Raw genomic sequence first — 22607 nt, forward strand, 5'->3', positions numbered from 1 at the left:
TACTCCTCTTGGATATGGAAATCCATTCTCTGGAGAGGGGGCCACCACAGAAGATCTCTTAAAACATTAGAAGAAGAGGAAGATTGGCTTCGACATAATACTAAAGGCAAAGGACAGGCAGCGACAACACTCAAACTCTGTTTCTCCTCTTTGATCCACAATTTGTGGTTTGAACGTAACTAGAGAATTTTTGAAGCAAAGTCTAGGCACAAGAGGCTTCTGCTAAACTCTATCCTTTCAGAAATTAGTCTCAAGATGAATGGCTTGAAGAGAAAAGACAAGATATCAAGCAGGAATGTTAAGTCAGTACAGAATTTCAGATATAAGCTCATCCCAGAAATAACCCCAAAAAGAACCTGCACCTGGATTGCCCCTAGTGAAACAGAAATGAAACTAAACTCGGATGCCTCGCTTCAAGTTGATGGAGGAGGAATTGGAGGTCTTATTAGAAACTCTTCTAGAATGGTTGTAGCAACTTTCTCTGATAACGTATATCAAGAGGAAATTTTCGAGCTCGAGCTGAATGCCCTTGATCAAGGGATTCACATAGCATTATCCTTGGGAATCCAGAGCCTATGGATAGAATCCGACTCAAAATTTGGGGCGGATATCATTCAAGGCAACTCTCCTATCCCATGGAAAAAAGGGCTTTGCTGAATAGGATGAGGCATGCTCTAAATCATTTCCATCATTGGCACATCTCCCATGTCCGGAGAGAAGCGAATTCAACTGCAGATTTTCTCTCAAAAAGAGAGTACCCTTTTAAAGGAAATCCTTTGAATGTACTTCTATCTCCTCCTGCTCTTCTTTCGATCTTCAATTCCTATAGAAAAGGAGTCTGCTACCAAAGACAGTAGTTTCATGCTATCTTCCATCATGATATTCTTCCTTGTATTATGGGAGCATGTTCCCTTTTGCTTGGCTTTTCTAGCCCCCTTAGCTGTTCTCTCTTTATTTTCTTCAATGAAATCTGGTAGGGGTCTTGCCTAACCCCAGCTTACCTACCAAAAAAATAAAAAAATAAATAAAAATCAACTGTTCCATGGTTCCATTGTATTTGATCATATCTCTGCATGCAACTTGGATGCTCTTAAAGCTCTTGACATGCCGGAGGACCAATGTAGTCCTAGTCTTCGAAATCATAATCAAAATCTCCATGTATGTCCAGCTTTGAATGAGAATCTATGAGTGAGAATCTATGTCATAGATTCTCGAGGCCTTCTCTGAAGAGGCATCCTTCTTATTGAGACCGCCATCATCGGTTCTCCCTCGATATACATTCCAATATTATTATTTGTTTTGCTGATTCTTTCCTGACTTCCAACAGTCTAACCTCAGATCATTACGTACATGTAAAGGCTTACATAGCAAGTTCAAATCACCTTGTTCAACAAAAGAGTTTTCCTTTCCAAGTGTTCCTTTTGATGGCGCTAACCCCTTGGAAGTGACAACCAATTTATTCAGGAAGGAGCGCAAATCTTTGACATTCTTAGATTGCAACATCAAGCCACCTTGTTTAACAGAAGGATTCTCCTTTCCCTTTTTGAAGGTAATAACCTCTTGCAAGAAACAACTACTTTATTCGGCGAGTGAGAGTTTTCCTTTCCATGCTTTCTTTTTTAAAGTGCTAATTTCTCTTGAAGAACGTGGGTTCATCATCACCACCACCACCATTATCAACGAGGCTCTGATTGATACAGTTATGAACTGAAATAATTTATCAACAAGAGAGACTGATTTTTTAATTTTTAGGGCTAGACTCGTCTGATTTTTCGACTTTTCTTCTTTGCTGCGGTATTATCCATGTTTGCTTTTTTATTTGAATGTTTTACTCCGATTAACTCTTTGATGATTTTCTTCATCTCAGGCTTTTGAACTTTAGTTGCTTGGAGAACAGGAAGCTCACCGCGTTTTCTTTTCTCATCTTATTTTCAGCACCCACTTCTGCCTCACTATCAGCAATACAAGCCTCTGAATGTGACTTCTTTGGGTTCAATTGCCTGGAATCCGTTGAGTTTTCATTGGCACTACAGATGACTTTCAACCTCAATGGCTTCCTGAGCTACAACTCTAATAGGATGTGCAGCGAGTAGAAGCATATGAACCGTTTTGGTGGAGTTTACCTGCCCATTGATTGCCACTTCCAAAGGTGTTTTTAGTATTTTTTTCAAGTATTTTGAATGCAGTACCGTCTTCGAAGACTTGAACATCATTTATTTCGCATGGTTGTGCTGTAGCACAATTTTTTTCTTTGGAGATTGACCTTCCTGTTTTCAATAATCGAAACAGTGATAGGGGCATTGTCCTTCAGTCTGTAAATGCTGTGCTAGAGAATGCTGTAATGTGGTTCTTTCACTAAAGGCCCCACTCCTTTCCGTTGCAACAAACACATCACCTTTTCCACACACCAAATACACTACCTTCATATCAGTAACTTCTACACTGGCCATTTGAGCATCTTGGTAAACACTGTCAATCCTTTTAGTCCCATTCGATGTGCTTGCCCGCACTATACTTAATATTTTTGTGAAAACATCATCATACTTGGTGGGAAAGTCTTGAAGGTTGTATTGAACTATTGATTCCTCCCAACTATGGTAGCAGAGGAGGTACTATTACTGTTTCCCTCAGCTCCCATAATGTTTCAATACCACAGTACTTTTGGTACAGTTGGTTCTAAGGCCAATGTTCTGTTCATCAAAATTGCTAATCCCATCAGCCTTCCTGCTTGTTTTAAGCTTTTCAGTGCCCATCCAACCTTGTTTATTCAGTTTGATATTGATGGGATTGTTTGGATATAACGAGTCACCCTTTCCTTGATTAGGGTATGAAGGAAACTTCACTAACCCTTGGCTAAAACGGTGTCTGTTGGGAAACCAGACCCATATTGAGAAACCTTGCTTGCTGGCTTTAGAGATTGGTTATGAATCCCTAAAATGAATGTAATATATATTGTATCATTTTATCACTCTCCCTTTTTTTGTGCAGGGCGAATAGAGCATTCCTCCCACGTCCTCATCTTTTGGAGGAGCTGAGACCTCATTTTTCCAATTAAGCAACTTTACAGGAGATTTTTAAATTGCAAAGCAGGCAAATTTGTTGGTGGTCTTTAATAATAGATGACAGACAGACTTTGTGAGGCCTTTCCAAGGGTGCCATATCGCATCGGCAGGGAAGTCCTCTGGGGCGAGCTACGCTTTCTTTCCACGGGTGTCATATCGCATCGGCAGGAGAGTCCTCTGGGGCGAGCTGCGCTTTCTTTCCACGGGTGTCATATCTCATCGGCAGGAGAGTCCTCTGGGACGAACGCTGATTTTTTCTTTTCCATGGGTGCCATACCTTACCGGCTGGGGAGTCCTCTTTTCCTTTTCCGTGAGTGCCATACCACATCGGCAGGGGAGTCCTATGGGGCGAACTGTGCTGATTTTTTCTTTTTCCATGAGTGCCATACCACATCGGCAGGGGAGTTCACTGGGCGAACTGCGCTGATTTTTTCTTTTTCCATGGGTGCCATACCACACCGGCAGGGAGTCGTCTGGGCGAATTGCGCTGATTTTTCCTTTTTTCCGCGGGTGCCATACCACATCGGCGAACTACGCTGATTTTTTCTTTTTCCATGGGTGCCATACCACATATACAAGGGAGTCCTCTGGGCGAACTGCGCTAATTTTTCCTTTTTCTATGCGTGACATACCACATCGGCAGGGGAGTCCTCTGGGCGAACTGCGCTGATTTTTCCTTTTTCCTTGGGTGCCAGACCACATCAGCAGGGGAGTCCTCTGGGCGAACTGCGCTAATTTTTTCTTTTTTCATGGGTGCCATACCATGTCGGCAGGGGAGTCATCTGGGTGAACTGTGCTGATTTTTCCTTTTTAATTGGTGCCATATCACATCGGCAGGGGAGTCCTCTGGGCGAACTGTGCTGATTTTTCCTATTTCCATGGGTGCCATACCACATTGGCAGGGGAGTCCTCTAGGCGAATTGTGCTGATTTTTCCTTTTTTCCATGGGTTTCATACCACATCAGCAGGGGAGTCCTCAGGGGGGAACTACGCTGCTTTTTTGGCATGGGAGTCCTCAGGGGCGAATTGAGCTACATTTTTAGCAGGAGAGTCCTCTGGGGGAACTAAGCCATTTTTCGGGAAGGGGAGCTCTTTCTTGAGGCGCCCCTTTTTTGGGCGACTGTGCTATTTGGATTTATAAATTTGGATTAATTTAATATGGTGGGTTATTATTTTTTTTGAAAGATGACAAGTTTCATTAATATTAAATTAGCATTCGGGACCAGCAGTCTCAGCCTACAATACATGGATAAGAGTAAAACAAAACGGGTGTACCCAAAACCATTTCTAATTTGGCGTACCCCTACAAAAGATAAAACATCAATTCCAGCCTGTAGTGCCTGGATAATAAGTCAGGTGTACCCAAACCAGTAATAAATTGCCATACCCCGATAGAAGATACGTCATCAATTACTTTCATCCCCTTCTCTTTTCCTTCACACATCTTTAACCCCTTCGGAATGTTAGAGAAAAAACTATATTCTCCTACACGTTTGCCCTTAATGTTCTCCTACACCTCAGTATAATATGGTGGGTTATTATACTGATTTCATATTTTCTCTTGTTCGTCTTCTTTCAAGATGATTAAAGAAAATCTAAAGATCAAGAGACAATCCTGGAGGTATATATACCGGATTGGTGTTACCACGGAAACCAGCTTGATTCGGGAAATTTGCTATTCAATGGATATGCGGATGCATTCTTGATTTTGATCCCACCTTTGATGGCACCAAGCCTTTCCCATCTTTCAAGATCAGGAAGTCTCTTGAAGATATTTTACTGTAAGTAATGATGTTTTAGGATGCTTTATTAGTTACATTGAGCTCGTCGTCGATTTCTCCTATGGTGGATCCAGCACAGCTATCGAAATCTTTATGTAGCGTACCAGATAGACCACCATCAGGATTATTACTTAAGATCTTTAGATTTACTTAAGCTTGACCAGCCATCCTTGGCAAATTTTATTTTATTTTTTGATAGACTCCATGACACCATCGAGGGCAGAAGCATAAGAACTGCATGTCCATCTCCCTTTCCACTTTGGACTGTACCAGTTTTCTGACTTCAAAAGCATTGGCAAAATATGTGCCCGGGAGTGCAGGATTCATTTGGAATGTAGCAAGCTTCTGAAGCATACTTTTTTTAGTGCATTATGATCTTCTTTAGAGCCCTATGATTTCATATATAACTTCCTTTGGTGAACACTTGCCCCAGCAAGGCCCCAAGCTCCGCAGAAGCAGAATCATCACGGATAGAGCCGACCCAAAATCTCTCTTCAGAAGCAGCTTCATTAGCATCAGGAAGTGCTTAATGGACAATTTCAGCATCTAGTTTTACGATCTAGTTCTGCTTGAGAATCAGATCATGCGTCAAAACTCATATTCATATCATCAGTTTCCACAATACTGTTCCTTTATGGTGGTGTCATATCCCTAGGCTTCGCATTTGAGTTCACGGGAAGAACATAAGATGCAATGGATTCTTTCTTGGTAGAATTATAAAAAATGATTATTGAAACCGCAAGGTTTTCATTTGTCCTTTAGAAGTTCTGAGGTAAAGTTTGGGCTGGTTGTAGGGGACAATTGAACATTTCTAACCTCATGGTTGAATGTTTATATTGCCTCCATTTACGAGCATGCCATCTGATTGATAGCCAATATAACTTCCTCACAATGTGTTGCAAATGATGGAATCATTAGCTTACATGCTTGAAGTGCTATCAATGCAGCCTTTTCTTCCTAATGCAAGATCTGTAAAATCTGTGCATGGAGGCAAAGCTGTGTTTGTACATGCTTTGTGTGACAAATTCGTGTTTTCATTGTACCTGGGTTAGGCATAAATGTGCAACTTGCATTTAGGGTTTCCTCAGAATGCCTTACTGATTTCATTTCATTTCGGGTCATGGAATTTGATGGCTCACAATTTAATTCTAATCTCTATGAAATCTCCATGAAATCTTCAAGCTCGAGCTAGCTATATCAGAGGAGAAATTTTGTGCTTCTCAGCTGAAGTAATGATGGAGTTTATTGCAAGCGAGATGCACAAAACTAGAAGTTTAGGATTGTTACTCTTTGGAGAGCCTCGTGGTGTCATTTAGGATTGTCATTTGCAGACCTTGAAATACCAACCCCCTTTTTTTAGGTCGCAGCTTGTGCTGAGATTCCCCCAAATTCCTGGTTCTTTTCATCAACAGAGACTAAATGCACTATTCCCATCCTTTTCAATGTGAGCATACAGTTTCTTTGAATCTGATGCAAAATTCACTTGAGATTCTATATCATATGGTTTTTTGAGAAACCGTGTATAAGAATGGCCCTTTTTTTGTATATTATCATGAGCTTATCAACCATGGGTTGCCTTTGAAACCAAGTGATGGTTAAAGAACCTTTGAAACTATGGTATGATTTTCTTCCAGTATCCTTAGTAATATGCATTTTTCTTATGATTTTTGTCATATCAGCAGCTGCAACATATGTATTACCCTATGATTTGGCCGACACTTCGAATTTATTGCCGACTCATGTGTCCGACACGACACCCGTGTTCACACGTGTCGACACTCCTTTGGACACTTTTACTTGTATTGCTAGAAGCGTTAGACTTAATTTGGGTGTGTGGACATGTTTTTGTACCGTGTCAAGTGTGACGTTATGTTTTTTTATTGAATATTGTGTTTACCTCATTTAGACAACTTGTATCCATGTCGAAAATGGACACACGAATCCATATCCACAAATCATGATCACATATACTTTCTATTTTAGTCGTGTCCCCGTTTCTTAAGTTTGGGGGTTTACCGTGTCCGACACTCCGTGTCCATGTCGACACGCGACACTCGTGTCCGTGTCCACAATTGCGTTGTATTACCTTGGGCTGATTCATTCCTAGGTGAACCTATCCGGTTTTCCATCATGTCGTTATGGGATTGCTCTGTTTCCACATCTTTTCTTGGGCTTCTAAGCTTCTCTGCGTGATCTAGAGAAATCCAAGTCAGACAAGGTTCATTCCAGTTTCATCATTAGTGACATTTTTGTTCAAGCAACAGTTGGGGTAACTCCTTCCTGTGATAGTTTGTTTGTAGAGGAACAATCACTAGACTCGCTTGATGTATTTGAAAGGCGATTACATTACCACCCGCGCAAGAGCTTCTACCTTGGATTTTAAGGGTATTTCTTCATCTTCAAGTGGTTTTTAGGATGACTTTGCACGCTTAGATTCATATGCCAAAGAAGCCATCCAGATCACGTTGAAGAGCATTGTAAGCTTGACAGTCCCCATTGGTTCTTATGATATCCAAAATTGCATCTTCCCATGATAGTTTGGTAGAGCCCCAAGCTAACACCAACGTAGGAAAATGCACATGATGTGCTTTGCCAAAGTTTTTGGAAACCTTGGGCTTCTGTTCTTTGAAAGTCGAAGAGGCGTAGTAGAAGACTATGTTCCCTAAGGCGTAGTAGAAGACTATGTTCCCTTGAAAACTCCATTTGAGCGTGCTAACTCATAAAGCTCCTCGAGGAATCGCACAATTTCATAAAATGCCCCCAGAATTTAAATGATGAGCACCATTTGTTCTCATTTTTTTACTACATATGATCATTTCTATTTCTTGTTGAACTTTCCATGAGGTTGCCTTTAACCAAAGTATTGTTCTTGAATGAATGTCACATGTTGAATGGCATGGTCATTTGATATGCCTCCGATCATTGATGTGCTTTCAGAACATGTTCACTTGATGCTTATAACTCTTCTTAGGAAAATTGTATTGTTTAGCGGACAATGGCCCTGGTTTTTGCCTAGGTTAGCTTTTCAGGTTTTCAACCTAGCGGGCTCCTTTTTTTTTTTTTTTCTTTGTTTTTGTCAACTTACCAACTTCTCCAAAAGCTTAAGCTGTTGGAGAAAGGCGTTATTTATCTTTTTATACTTTAACACTCCCCCGCTCGTGTGGCCCACTTGGCAAACATGTGGCACATGTGGTCCCACTTTGGGCCGACCATCGCATGTGGATTTTTGCTATCCGGGATGTTTGAACTCGAGACCTTTGGCTCTGATACAATGTTAACTTACCAACTTCTCCAAAAGCTTAAGCTGTTGGAGAAAGGCGTTATTTATCTTTTTATACTTTAAAAATTTTGTCCTATTTTTTTTTAATTGGGAGAAGTTTGCCAAGTACCTTGCTCTTGTTTCTCTCCATAGAGGACATCTTTCTGGAGCGAGGTGTCACAATGTATAATATTTCTTCCTTTGCATTTTGTCTTGCCGATTGAACAACCTTGTTCTTTTTATCCAGCATGAATCAAATTTGTCATTACAATTCCATGTTGTTTTGTAACTTCACCAAGGATTTAAAACTTGTGCTTGGTGCTTATTTGATATCAAGAGCAACGAGAAACTTACTTTTTGTTTCCTTTTCTCCCGTGCAAAAAATAGGCTCTTATGGAGATGTGTTTTTTTTTTGTCACTTGCCATTTCCTAGATGTGTTTTTTTTTGTCACTTACCATTTCCAACCCAATAATCATGTCCGCACAGATCAATGATGGTGAAGGAGTATGGCAACAACACCATTTTGTAGCATGCCCCCCCCGCTCTCAAAACTACATTTTAACTTCTTTTTGCAATTCTGCAATTTCTGCGAACACAATAAATTCGTGGGAACACCTTTGATCTCACCAGAGTTGGAATTTAAGGAATTATGGCTCCTATTAGCTTTGGAAAATTGTCCTCTATGACGAAATATTTCCTGGTCAAGCATTCCGAACTTTGTCAACACAATCATCTTTCAATGAGTCATTTAGAAGAGCCTTCTAAGCCATGCTACAAGTAAGTGAGCCCATCTATTGGCTATTCCGTGAAATCTCCATCTCCATTTCTTCCTTGGTTTTTTTTATTCTTTTTTAGCACTTTGTTTTTTTTTTTTTTGACATCTTTGGTATCTTGAAGGAAGTCATGTTGAAATACGATTTATTTTCATTGTGACCTATTTGAGATAGGTGGGTCCAATCCGACAATTTCAAATGTTTTCTGCAAGATGGGAATTCCATTGCAAAAATGGTTGATGGAGTCTCTGTGTATTTTGGGCGCGTCAAAATTTTCAAGAGTTGACGGTCCCATCATATTCGGCATTGTGCAAGTTTGCGCCACCATACGCGACAAGATGAAGTTTTCCTCGCCATATGAGGCTTGTGAAGTTTTTCCACTACTTGTGGCGTTGTGAAGTTTTTCCACCGTTTGTGACGTGGCATTGTGAAGTGTTCCACCATTTGTGATGTGAAGTTTTCTCCAACACTTGTGATGTCGTGAAGTTTGCTCTGCCATTTACGAAGTTGCGAAGTTTTCTCCGACATTTGTAACATTGTGAAGTTTGCTCCGCCGTTTGCAAAGTTGTGAAGTTTGCTCCGCCATTTGCAAAGTTGTGAAGTTTGCTCCAGCATTTGTTCTGTCATTTGCGAAGTTTGTTCCGTAATGTGCCGCTTGTAAAGTTTGCTCCACCATTCGTGGGTTTGGAAGTTTGCTTTGTTTGCGAAGTTTGCTCCATTATTTGTGGTGTTTTGAAACGTGCCTCCATCATCTGCAACGCTGGAAGGTTTTTTTTTTGCGGCGTTCTGGATTTACAGTTTGCCTTGTGATTTAAGGAATGTGATATAGCCATTATTTATGGCGGCACCAAGAACTTTTAATTCAGGAGCCTCTTTGACTTCAAGATGAGAGGAGAAGTGTGTCCCACCGGGCGTGCTAAAAATTTGTTCGCAACAAATTTCACATGCATGAAAAAGAGCATCACACACATAAAATGTATTGAGATCAAATTTTCCTCTCACGAGAAGAGGTTTTATTAATTTTCGTAGGGATTGTACACTTCCGGCTTTATTGGCCATTAATTACGTTTCTTGAAGAAAGAAATTTTTTTCTTAATTTATCCTCCAGAAAGATTTGATTTTTGTTAATAGATCTTCTCGAAGGAAATTTCATCTTCTCAAACTTTCTTTATTTTTTCTTTGGAGAAACACCATCTTTATCGTCTTTATCTGTTTAGAGTCACCGGAAGAGACTTTAAAGGGAGTCTTTTCCTTTCTCTTGAAATAGAAAAGCTTCTTTCTTTTGGGGAAACCGCCGTCTTTATCTTTTGGGAAAAAACCACCGTCTTTGTTGCCTTTCTCCCTTTAGGAAGTTCCTGGAAGAGACTCTAAAGGGAGTCGTTATCATCTTTCTCCCTTTAGAAGAGACTTTATAGGGGATCTTTATCATCTTTTTCCCTTTGAAAAGTCCCTGGAAGAGACTTTAAAGGAAGTCTTCATCATCTTTCTCTCTTTAGAAAGTTCCTGAAAGAGACTTTAAAGGGAGGCTTCATCATCTTTCTCCCTTTAGAAAATCTCTGGAAGAGACTTTAAAGGGAGTCTTCATCATCTTTCTCCCTTTAGAAAGTCCCTGGAAGAGACTTTAAAAAGAGTCTTCATCATCTTCTCCCTTTAGAAAGCCCCTAGAAGAGACTTTAAAGGGAGTCTTTATCTTTCTCCGTTTAGAAAGCCCCTAGAAGAGACTTTAAAGAGAGAAAGGTCTTCTTTCCCGAAGGAAATCTGCAAAAGAAAGAAAGAAATTGTTAGCCCAAATCTTTTCTCACCTTTCTCTCTTTTCTTCTTCTTCTGTTTCTCCTTTCGCATAGCTTTTTCTTCCCTGAAGATCTGATCCCCTTTGCGTAGCTTTTTTTCACCAGAATTGGATTAGGATTCTTTTCAAATGATCTTTCCGCCTATTTATAGAGGTTCTTTGGAGTGGTTGGCAACTGTCAGTCTGCCATCTCATCCTTTATCTTTCATTTCATGATCTCCACTTTCTCTTTTTCGGAGTCGCTGTGAGTGCCACCTCACCCATATCTTTGGATTCCACGATTTCAACTTCCCTCTTTTATGGGAAGTTACCTAACCTTTATTTAAAGTGGGTGATTCTCGCAAAAGTTTAAACTTTAGTGGATTTATGCATTTTCTCCTTTTCACTAAAGTGTTTTATTTTTGTTGTATATCCCTTTATTTTAGGAATAACATAACGTAACGTGTAACCACTCTTTTCTTTTTTATCTTCTTTTTTAATAAAGGATTTTACTATTATTCCCTTTTTGTATAAATTCGGGTCTAACATTGTCATCAATATGTCAGGATGAAGGATTCAAATGAGGCGGAAGTGCTTGCACTCAAGAAAAGCATCCTTCTCATTGATCCTAATGCCCTGGACTCTCTAGTGGTTGAGGTGACCCCCTTATGTTATTCGTTGCATCAAGCATGGAAATGGCTTTCTTGGAGATTAGCTACGTTATCTTGAGGATTCTGTTCACTATGTGTGTGTGTTGGGGGGGGGGGGGGGGGGGGGGGGGAGGGGAGATGCAAGTTCCTTTCCGTACACGCATTGGACTGCCAATTCGAGGGTGAATTCTCTTGATAGAAGTGGTGTCTCTTTGGACACTTTTGTTGTTAGTTCCTACTATTCTCTTGAGTGAGTTGTTGTTTCTTCTTTTTGGCTGACCATCTGAGTTAGAGGCTTACTTTGTTACGGCCCTTTATGTTCATTTGATATTACTTTTTTGTCCTTTATTTTTGTGTAAACCATATGGGGCAGATTAGATTATCTAATCTGGCTAACGTTAATGATATAAAGGATATGAGACAAGTCATGAGACCTAACTTCAATTCCTCCTTCCTCAAATTTTTTTGTTTGGCTTGCCTTAGGGTGGGGAAGCTTGCCTCAGGAGTTTTGTGCGACCGTAAAATCCCTACCAAGTTGAAGGGAAAGTTTTATAAGACAGCTGTGAGGCCATCCATGCTGTACGGCTCAGAATGTTGGGCCACCAAGAACCAGCATGTGCATAAGATGAGTGTAGCGGAGATGTGAATGCTTAGATGGATGTGCAGTCACATAAGGTTAGATAGAATTAAAAATGAAGACATCCGTAAAAAGGTGAGGGTGGCACCAATTGAGGAGAAGATGAGAGACTAACGCTTAAGATGGTTTGGACATATCCAATGTAGGCCTTTGGATGCTCCGGTGAGAAGAGGCGACTCGTGCCAAATTGATGGAGTAGAAAGAGGTAGGGGCAGACCGAAAACAACTTGGGTAGAAACAGTGAGGAAAGACTTGATATCTAGGAACATAACAGAGAACATGACCTTGGATAGGATAGAATGGAAGAAAATGATCCACGTAGAAGAACCCGACTAGAGCCAGGATTAGAGCCGAGTAGATTCCTTTCGCCTTCTTCATGAAGTTTTTCTAAAGGATTCATTTAGCCGACGCCAACTAGTTTGGGACAAAGGCTTTATTGAGTTGAGTTGAGTTGAGTAGCTTGCCTTAGGGTGTTCTAGTGTTTTTTTTTTTAAATAGAGGGTGTTCTAGTGTTCTTCATTATTATCTTTTCTGTTATTTATTGAATCAAATCATCAAAGGAAAATTTGACAAGATCTTGAAGACATTATGATGAAGGATGATCGGAGGAAGGACTAACATTTGCTTTGATAAGAAATCTGATGTAGGATTTAAATTGGAAAAATCTTTCTACTAGATTTATGGTAGGTCTCGAGTAGCGCAGCGCAGGCGTATACTGGGAAGCTGTAGACGTATGCCAGGAGGGTGTAAAATTAGTTTTGGGACAAACAACGAGGGCGTAGGTTACGAATGGATTTGAATGATGTTTCGAAGGTAGGGAAATTTTTTATATTGGGCATTTTAGGGTTTTTGTATAGAAGATAGGTGGAAAATAATGCAAAAAAGGTTTTGTGTGAGATTAATGGAGGGTTCCCGGGAAGCTAGTTTATGGGAAAACAGAAACATGAAAGAGATAGATAGCAGGTTGGAATCTTTGTAACCAAAACCCAACGCATATCGCACCTAGGGGCTCCTAGGCATCACTCCTTAGAGAAGATCAAGGCATCACACCTTGGCAATGAGTAGATATCATATCCACACAAGAGAAGAAGCTTTCAAAATCTTTGTTCAATCATCATTCATTATCAAAGAAAAGTGTTATGAGGCTTATAGTATATAAGAATAGGAAAAAAAACTTGAGATATCTAAAACTCGAAAATCAAAACCCAACACTTTTGGATTAAAAGACGCTCTAATGACTTAGAATATCTCTCCCCACTTACAATTCCCGTAATACATATATGGGGCATGTTTAAAATACTTGTGACTCAAAGAAACCAAGTGATATTAGTAGGAAAAGACTGTGGTACCCTCCTATGACTTAATGAACTTAAAACACCCAAAAATCACTTAAAAATTAAAATATGGGCCCTAAGGTGGTTGCCGTCATACTCCCCTGCTCGAAATGATTCAACCCCGTCGAATATAATGATTGGCATGATGTGAGAATTTTTCCGGCTTTGATCCTCGCATAATCTGCAAACGATCGGCCCTTCCAATGGAATAAGTATTTCCAACGCACAAGATGCTTTGGGCAGTCAATGTCGTTGGTTTGAAGGACTGTGATCACCAGGTGTGCTTTCGAAGTATTCCGTATAATGTGTCAGCCTAGGCAGAAAGAAACTCAGGTTTTCTGCTTCATTAGGCCTGTAGACTTTTGCTCATGCGTTTTCAAATAAATAGTAAACCTTTGCAAGAGGTTCAAATGGTAAGATTGGTGACTCCGACAAATGCATATCAACATCGATAGAGGTATCATCTTGGATTTATCTTTCTTGTTGTAGTTGCTGTGTAAACTCTTCTTACTGAGTATGCCGAACGGTTCTCCCATTCAAGACGATAACAATACGGTAACAATTGCTGCCCTTTTGATTCTCAAGTAGTGTTCACGGACTAACATATGTCAGAACCAGCTTTGTATAACAATAGTGGCTCTGGTTCATTGCTCAAAATTTGTGCTCTTCAAAGAAGGTATCGACAATGATTGTTCTAGCACGAACTCGTGACTGTGTCTAACTTGTGGAGTCTCCAACGCCAGAGCATGTGCACAGAAATCTTGGTAAATACGATTCATGCGATCCAGGTGGGATTGCAGACGTATGCCGGGAAGGTGTAAAATTAGTTTTGGGACAATACAAACGGTGCAGGGTATGAATGGTTTTGAATGATATTTCTAAGGGAGGGAAGTTTTTAATAGTGAGTATTTTAGGGTTATTGTATAGAGGGTAGGTGAAAAAATAAAGCAGGGGAGGTTTTGTGTGAGATTAATGGAGGTTTTGGGTTCCCGGGAAAGTGGTTTATGGAAAAAAAGAAACATGATAGAGATAGATAGCAAGGTTGGAATCTTAGTAATAAAAACCCAAGGCATCGCACCTAGGCGCTCCTAGGCGTCACTCCTTAGGGAAGATCAAAGCATCAAACCTTGGCAAAGAGTAGATATCATATCCAGACAAGAGAAGAAGCTTTCAAAATCTTTGTTCAGTCATCATTCATTATTAAAGAATAGTGTCATGAGGCTTATAGTATATAAGAAGAGAAGAAAAACTAGAAATTTCTAAAACCCTAAAATAAAAACCCAACACTTTTGGACTAAATGACCCTCTAATGACTTAAAAACTATCCTTCTACTTAAAATTCCCATAATACATGTGTGGGGCCTATTTAAAACACTCATAACTCAAAGAAACTAAGTGATATTAGTGGGAAAAGACTGTGGTTCCTCACAGTTCCTCTCCTATAACTTAATGTACTTAAAAGATACCTAAAATCACTTCAAAATTAATATATGGCACTGAGTATGCTGAACGGTTCTCCCATTCAAGGTGTGCTGGATAACAATTGTTGCCCTTTTGATTCTCAGGTAGTGTTCACAGACTAACATCAATCGGAACCGGCTTTGTATAACAATAGCGGCTCTAGCCCATTGCTAAAATTTTATGCTTTCCAAAAAAGGTATCAGCAATGATTGTTCTAGCACGAACTCCCGACTTTTGTCTAATCGGTGGAGTCTCCATGGCTAAAGGACGTGCATAGAAATCTTGGTAAATATGAGTCACAAAATCCAAGTGGGACTGCAATCTGTGAAATTTGAAATTTAAGCCTTCTAACAATTCGACATTCGATCTTCGTTGCCATTAAAAATAAAAAAACTATTCGATCTTCACTGCAATATGATTCCAACCCGAGCACGCCAATTGATGTAGTAGAAGAATGTCCTATGGACCTTGGAGATTAGCAAAATGGCTGTCAGAATTCCATCTATGTCCAACATTCTTCAACTACATTTCGACATCTGTTAAAGATACTGCAAATAGGAACCAAAGGAGAGAGCGTGGAGCGCTCTTCGCGGAGCATTGAGAACACCCTCCCCTTGCAGTAGTTCGTGGTGGTACACATCAGAGGGGTTGTTGTTCCTGTCCGCATCCTGCTACATCTATCCAAGCAGCGAAAGTTTCATCCATTTTGTGCTGCTGTTTTGTTTCAGGCACTATTTTCCTGATGGCAGGTTCTTTGAGATTTAGTTTTTCTTAGCCATAGTGGTTGGGTTATAGAGTTATTAGTACTTTTTAGTCACCTGCTTGGTATCTTCTTTGTTGAGACATCTCGTTCCATTTTGCTGTACCACAGGGTTTTATTTTCAAATGATATATTTTTATCTTTAAAATAATAATGTAGCCTAGGCATCTGGTTGTATTAAAAAAGATTACCAGGTTTTAGTCATGACCTTGAGTTGAGTTGACATGGCTAGTCACCCTACTGAATAAAATGGTTGCAAGACATTCTAAAATATTGGATAAAACTTATTTTACTTGTAGTAAAATAGGACAATAAATTCAGATTCTCAATAAATTATTTTTCATTTTCAGTTTTGGAAACTTGGGGGCTGATAACTCCATGTTATCCAAGCCTCAAACAAAGACACGGTCCGGAGCAACTGGCGAAGGTGTTGGGACCACTCTTCACAACCCTATCAGTCAATATGAATCCCAATTGTTCCAATACTCGGGCATATGGGTGTGTGACACTATGAGTGCTTGGAGCTGGCATTCACTTTGTAACTTCTAATAATTCTTCGATATTGGCTTTATATTCAAGGAAACATTATTGTACTAACACAGAATCTGTATGAATATATTAAAAAAACGCATAATAGTGAGACACTGCAAATTTTAGCAAATACAAAAATAATTTACTGACATTCATATTATTGTTAACCTACCACTAAATAACAGCGTAAGTAGTGACACAATCTGATTATGTAGCCTGCAATGTAACACTGAAATATATTGACAATCCCGTATTCTTGTATATGAGAGCAGAGCAACATATTAAATTCTGTCCATGATTACTTATATTATTAGGTTGCATTGGAAGTTCAAAAGGTTATAAATTTGCTAATAAAAACCTCTACATATTGGCCCATACCTCCTACTGACAAGTAGAAAATCTAAACTAAAGAAATCTAGATGCCAAACATGTAATCAACAATCCGGAGAGTTGCAAAGTAAATGTTTGCATAACTTATTAAATGTCTGTCTCCTAATGATAGTACTTTCAGTACCCAATAGCTTAAGCATTGCTGCTTTAGCCACCTCTCAGCTGGTGTGTTCTGTTAGAGCATAAGTTTGGACTTGAAGAGGACCCTATTGGGTTGTTTTACCATGAAAATTGCTTGATTTACTATTTGAAGTGGACTATTAGAGAATAATATAAGAGAAATGACAATATTTTGTTGTACCCTGAAAATTGCTTGATTTATGATTTGAAATGACAATACTTGGTCTCTACCTCCTCTTATAAGTTAGGCATTTCTCTTAACTCTATCCAAATTCTTGATTTGTGAGATTAGGTAAATTAAGCTACGCTCATCATTTATGATCCACGGCTCACTCAATTAGAGTCCTAACTACTTCAATGAAATTAGTTCCAACGATGCTATTAATCGTTGCGCTGGACCAATTTGGTCGAGAGTTTGTCCAGTCATCTCAATGAGGAATTTAGCTATGCCACCCGCTGACCTTACACTATGAGTACTGTTGTAGCAAAGCCAATGGGAAGATCAGTCCCCGGGCCCAATCTAGGCTATTAGCCAGGGTAAAGATGGATGAAGGGGTTGTCAGGGAGCTTTATAAGGAATTGTAGGATCCATAGCTGGAAATACTGAATCTTCAAGGCATATACTTTTAGCTGCTCAATTTCATTTTGAAGGATTTCTGTTCAATTTTTTCTATCTTTCCACTTTGGTTGGATTCCTCGAGATACAATCTGATGGCTTGGTAACATGTATTCCTTCTTTGGATGCAAAGTTATATTATGGAAGGATTTGCTGCTTCTCATCCTTTTGGAGTCATGGAAGAAGAGGTATACGAGAAGGTTCAAAGAATGTTGCAAGTTATGCCTCCCCCCATCTCAAACAAGGAGATGAGGGGAGGTAGCGTGGAATAAAAAGGCAATCACAGATTAGTTCCTTAATAGACGAATCAAATGTTTTTGGTCGGGGTAGCGATAAAGAGGAGTTAATGAAATTGATGTTGGTTTCGAACGAATCTGCATCATCATCGTCAAAGGATATATGTGTTATTCCGATAGTCGGAATTGGGGCCCTTGGAAAGACGACTCTTTCCCAGCTTATTTACAATGATAAAAGGGTGGAAGATCATTTTCAAGTTCGAGGATGGGTTTGTGTCTGAAGATTTTGATATTTGTAGAATAACAAAAGCAATTTTTGAATCAATGACAAAGAAACGTTGTTGTCTTAACGAAATCGATCCACTTCAAGTTAGCCTCAAGGAAGTATTGAGTTGCAAGAGATTTCTACTCGTCTTAGACGATGTATGGAATGACTGTGACTGGCAGAGGCTACAGGCCCCATTCAGTTTTGGTGCAAAAGGAAGTAGAATCACTACAACAAATCTGGGCTTTCCCTACCGACTTTAGTTATGTCAGTAGGGAAAAATTCACCTTTTCCCTACCCATTTTATATCAGTACGAAAATACTTCATATCCCTACAGGTGTTAGTTTTATCTGTAGGGATATAGTGTCTACCTAAGGATTACTATGCAATTCGTAGGGAAATCCTGAGCGATATGCCTACGGTACTCCTTTCCCTACAGGAATCAGTAGTTTTTCGTAGGGAAATACCGAGTTTTGCCTTCTTAAACAATTTCCGTAGGTAGGGTTTCTTTTGCCGCAAGAGGCTTTGCTCGGGAACCATTACATAGATTTCTGTTTGTTACTTTCTCCTTTTCGTTGTGATTTTGGAATTAATCATGTCTTTGCGTCCTGAATAGTGTAGATTAATTACGTATTTGTTTCCTTTTCGTTGCGATTTTGTTTCCTGAACAGCAAAATGGGTTTCTAGGGTTTCTTTTGCCGCTCTACTACTGATGTGTAGGCCCTAAATTTAAGGCCCAGGTGAATGATAATGGCGTTTTTGTTCTTTTTATTGACCTTTTTTAATATTCTTTTGGTGCCCAGAACCCACATGCTCATTTGCTAATGGTTTGTTGAATCGATTTTATATTTTAATTTGGATGCTAGGACTGTTATTCAGTCCTAGTTTCTGCCTTTTCTTTTCTTATGGTTTTTCTAAAGAAGAAAAGGTAGATAGATGAGAGGTTGGAAGGAATTTAGGCAGAAAAACACAAATTTGGGGTTGAAAATCCGAACCCTTGTTATACACCGAGATTGACTTTGGCTGCAAGAGATGTTAGTATGGAAATCAGATCAGATTATCAAAAACTCTCCCCGTAAGAAAGCGACTTGGGGTTACGTAAGAAGGGTTTTGGACTTAGAACCCTAGGGTTTTTACTTGGATTTTATTTTCCTCATCTTTAAAGTTTTATGGTTTCAGGTGTGTCATTGATTATTTCTGTACTTTCTCTTTTGTTTGTATTGCTGTAATCAATGCTTATGATTTTCTTTCATGCTTTGTCTTTCTTTCTGAAATTTCTATTTTCATTGCTATGGTCAGCACTTGATGGCAAATACAAAGTGGCTTTTTGTAAAACCCATTGAACTCTGTTCTTGCTACTCTTTTTGTCATTTTTTGTTGTTTTCAATGGTAACTAACTTTGAGCTGAGGAGATATCCTTTGGTGACCAAAAAACATAGTCATTATCCACATGCATTTCTTGCCATTGATACGGACCATTTTGAATATGACAGGTTTTATTCACTCTGTGATCTCATTTCGACAATTGTATCATAACAATGGAGTTTTGCATTAAAATGTTAGAATTGTATCTTAGTTTTGCTTCCCTTTTCATGGAACACCCATGTCTTACTTAGGGATTAGCCCCACTATATACTGCTAAAATCTGTTATGGTATTCCTCTCTCTTTTCATGTGTGGCCTATGCATCCGATCAGGAAAGATAATCTTTGATTCTTATGACTTCAGAATTGTTATTCTGGTTCCGAGTTTGGTTGATGTGTATGTAAATGATTGTGCATAACACTCATCTAAAAGATGGAATTAACTGTCTTTCTCAGTATGCCGGCTTGCAGCTAATGATGAGCAATAGTAAGTTGGTCACATGGAACTTTAGATAACATAGAGCATGTATGTACTCCATAGCAGGGAGCAAATTGGGGTGTGTAGGGGGAGCTAATTCACATATATGATAAATTCCTTTTTGTCTAGGTGACAATACATATCCCTGTATGTGGATCACTTTAGAGTGATAACTAAATGATCAAAATTAATTAGGAGCGGTAGCTACTAATGTAGCTAAAATTCTTTCTTTCTTGATCTTAATAAGCTATCAAAGCTGGGAAATAAGACCTGTCTAAGGCTTTTGATCTTTTAAGCACCTATCTGACCATGGTGGGTCCCTCTTGCTGGACTATGTGGACATATGGTAGGTCCGACTAATACTCCAATTTGGAACTTGATGGGCACATGAGATCAAGTATACAAGGTAAGGCACGACCAACGTAACATGATGAGTGCTACATTCGGTTGATTCAGATTCTAGCTAGCAGGACAGACCATACATGGATGATCCTAACCATCCAAGTAGACTGTCATAAAACATACAGGTGATACCCTTATAATTCTGTTTTCCCTAGTAATGATGAACTTCAACTTGAGGTTAGTCCCTCATTTGTTAGATTGTTAGGCAGATGATTAGCATTTTTAATGCATGACTTCCCTGGGAACTTTATGAGTCTAAAAACTTTATCCATCTTTTAGATATTTTGCTCATAATAACTTCAAACTTGATTTTGAAATTTGAGTTTTCTGAAATTAACTTTCCGTTTCAGACGAGGTATTTAATTTTGATCCACTTATCCTTTTGGTCACTGATGAGGTTTTATTTACAACTTAAATCTTTTTATCTTATTATATGTATGTGTCCTTTTGCAGGTTTTCAATGATTTTGTTCTTTGGAAGACCTATTTCCTAGCAAGAGTCTGGCAGATGGTTTCAAGAGGGTTCAGGCCCTCCGTATTCTTTCTCAACAGGTAAAACGTGAAAGCCTTTGGAACTGCATCAAGTTTTATCATGGTTTATTTGACATTCTTCATGCTATTAGCCAATAATGAGAACTATACAGCCGTAGCATATAGCTCTTATTAATTTTCAGTTAACTGGTATTTTTTACATTGTTAAGGACATCAATTCTGCATCTCTGTTTGATATAGTTCACAATGCCTCTTAATGTTGTTTAGAACATTTGCAATGCCATGTCGCCCGCTGGTTTGTGGCATATGAATGATCCGTGTGAGCCGAATAATGTTTTCACAATTATTCTTCTCTTTCATTTTTCTTGACCCTCATAGTTCTTTCTACCAGAATATGTCAAGTTCATGAGGTTTAGGTTTGTGGTTAGTAAAAGTGGCACCGAAATGTCAGCCTTTTGAGAAAAAAATAAAAGGTTTCCTTGTTTCATTACATATTTATTTCTTGAGTAATCCTCATACTAGAAGGTGATATGAATTATGTTACTATTATAATGCTCGGATATATTGTTTAAGCTAAGAGCTCATCTGACAGACATCTGTTTCTATAACTGAATCTATTCACTCTGGTACTTCACATTCCTCCATTTATAGTTTATGATATAGTGTCTTCTAATATTATTTAGTTATATGTAGTTATTCTACTGCACTCTAGATGATTTTGTGCTTGCAATTACACTTTTTGAAAGCCTTTGTAACATGCTTGCTGTCATTTCCCATTTCTAACTGAATTGTTATTGTCTTAGACGCTATACAGACTGTATTGTGTCTCCATTGTTGTTGGGAATCCCCCGAGGCCTTATCATATCGACATGGGTCATGGGAGTGATTTAACGTGGATATAGCATGACGCTCCATGCACTAGCTGTGCCAAGGTACTCTCCAATTGGCAGTTCAAGATTCTTATCAAATTCCAGCACCCTCCAATTGGCAGTTCAAGATTCTTATCAAATTCCAATTTCTTCATTTAATTAAAGTTCAAGTGCTCAAACTCGTAAACATTATTTTTTTGTCCATCTGGACACCATGGTGTCTAATTGTGTCAATGATGAACTAGCACTTAATAGGTGATATCACACTCTCTAAGATTTAATTCCACGATTGCTTTGTTTCAAGCATGATAATATTTGATAGTGAGAAGAATGATGGCCACATTTGAACCAATTTATCAGCCTTATCCTCTTTTATAGGTCCTTGTGTACACTCTGGATATGCATGGTCTGTCTTGCTTGTTTTGTTAGGCTTGTACAAGTATTGTTTACTTCGTCTCTCGCTTGTCTGAGTTGACAGGTAAAATGTAGACATGGTCTTCTTGCGATAATTGGTTTCAGAAAAAAAAAAAAAACGTCACTCATACTCTAATGGAGACAACTTATGTAGGGACCACATCCTCTTTAAAGGCATACCAAAGGGAAAATAGTGACCGCGAGGGATTCTTTGAGCCTCAAATTTCAAAGAGATCAGAATCATGGATGTTGTCTCTTGTCAAGGCGACTATGCGATGGAATATTCAGATAATAGCTCCTCCATGGATCATTAAATGAAAGTTAATTCATGTATTAGTTTGCAATATTCATTTATAGGTGTGCATATGGTCAGCAAGGTCAAGTTTTAGTCTCTTCTGCAATGACTGATGCGATTATTGGACTTAGCGGACCAGCACATAGCTTCACTTCTTAGCTGGCAAGTCAATGTATCATCATCAATATGGGATACTTGGACTTAGCTTAGTTTCAATGTATATTTTGATGTGATATATAAGGGAGATGAATTGAATGAGCCTATTTCTTGACTCTTGCATTACATAAAACAAAACATATAATCTACCCAATGTGTCTCTTTTGTAAATATGGCCATTGATGTTTTTAATATTACTTGTGTTTCTTGTGGTCATATAAATGTGCAATGCATGCATTTTTTCTACTATATGTTGTAGTTGTTTCCGTATCATTCATTTTGAAGATCATTCATTCTGAAAGCGTAATGTATGCTGTGTATTCTTGTATATATAATTTTTGCGGAGAATCAAAGACATGCTAGAAGCTAATTTTGTACGATGATCTGACAGGTCAATAAGTCAAAAATAGAACCTTACTGGTAATTTCAAAAAATTAGCTTAGATGGTATTTTTTTCATAAATTCTATAATTGAAGAAATGAAAATTGGTATCT

General features: G+C 38.9%; 1 long non-coding RNA gene across 3 annotated transcripts in view; it reads left to right on the forward strand.

Annotated features, from left to right (window-relative positions):
- LOC143851018 (uncharacterized) overlaps nt 1-22338 on the forward strand; it is a 29021-nt gene extending 6683 nt beyond the window's left edge. The window contains exons 2-5 of one of the 3 annotated variants that reach the window (XR_013236166.1): nt 1936-2149; nt 20342-20439; nt 21183-21311; nt 21817-22334. This is a non-coding gene — a long non-coding RNA (uncharacterized LOC143851018). Of the gene's footprint in view, nt 1-1935; nt 2150-20341; nt 20440-21182; nt 21312-21726 lie in introns of all 3 variants that reach the window. The other 2 variants (XR_013236167.1, XR_013236165.1) reach the window with 2 other exon arrangements.
- Nucleotides 22339-22607: the final 269 nt, after the last annotated feature.

The sequence above is a fragment of the Tasmannia lanceolata genome, unplaced genomic scaffold, assembly GCF_043159265.1.
Source record: "Tasmannia lanceolata isolate RefF3 unplaced genomic scaffold, GAP_Taslan_0.1 ptg000018l, whole genome shotgun sequence".
Taxonomy (NCBI): Eukaryota; Viridiplantae; Streptophyta; class Magnoliopsida; order Canellales; family Winteraceae; genus Tasmannia; species Tasmannia lanceolata.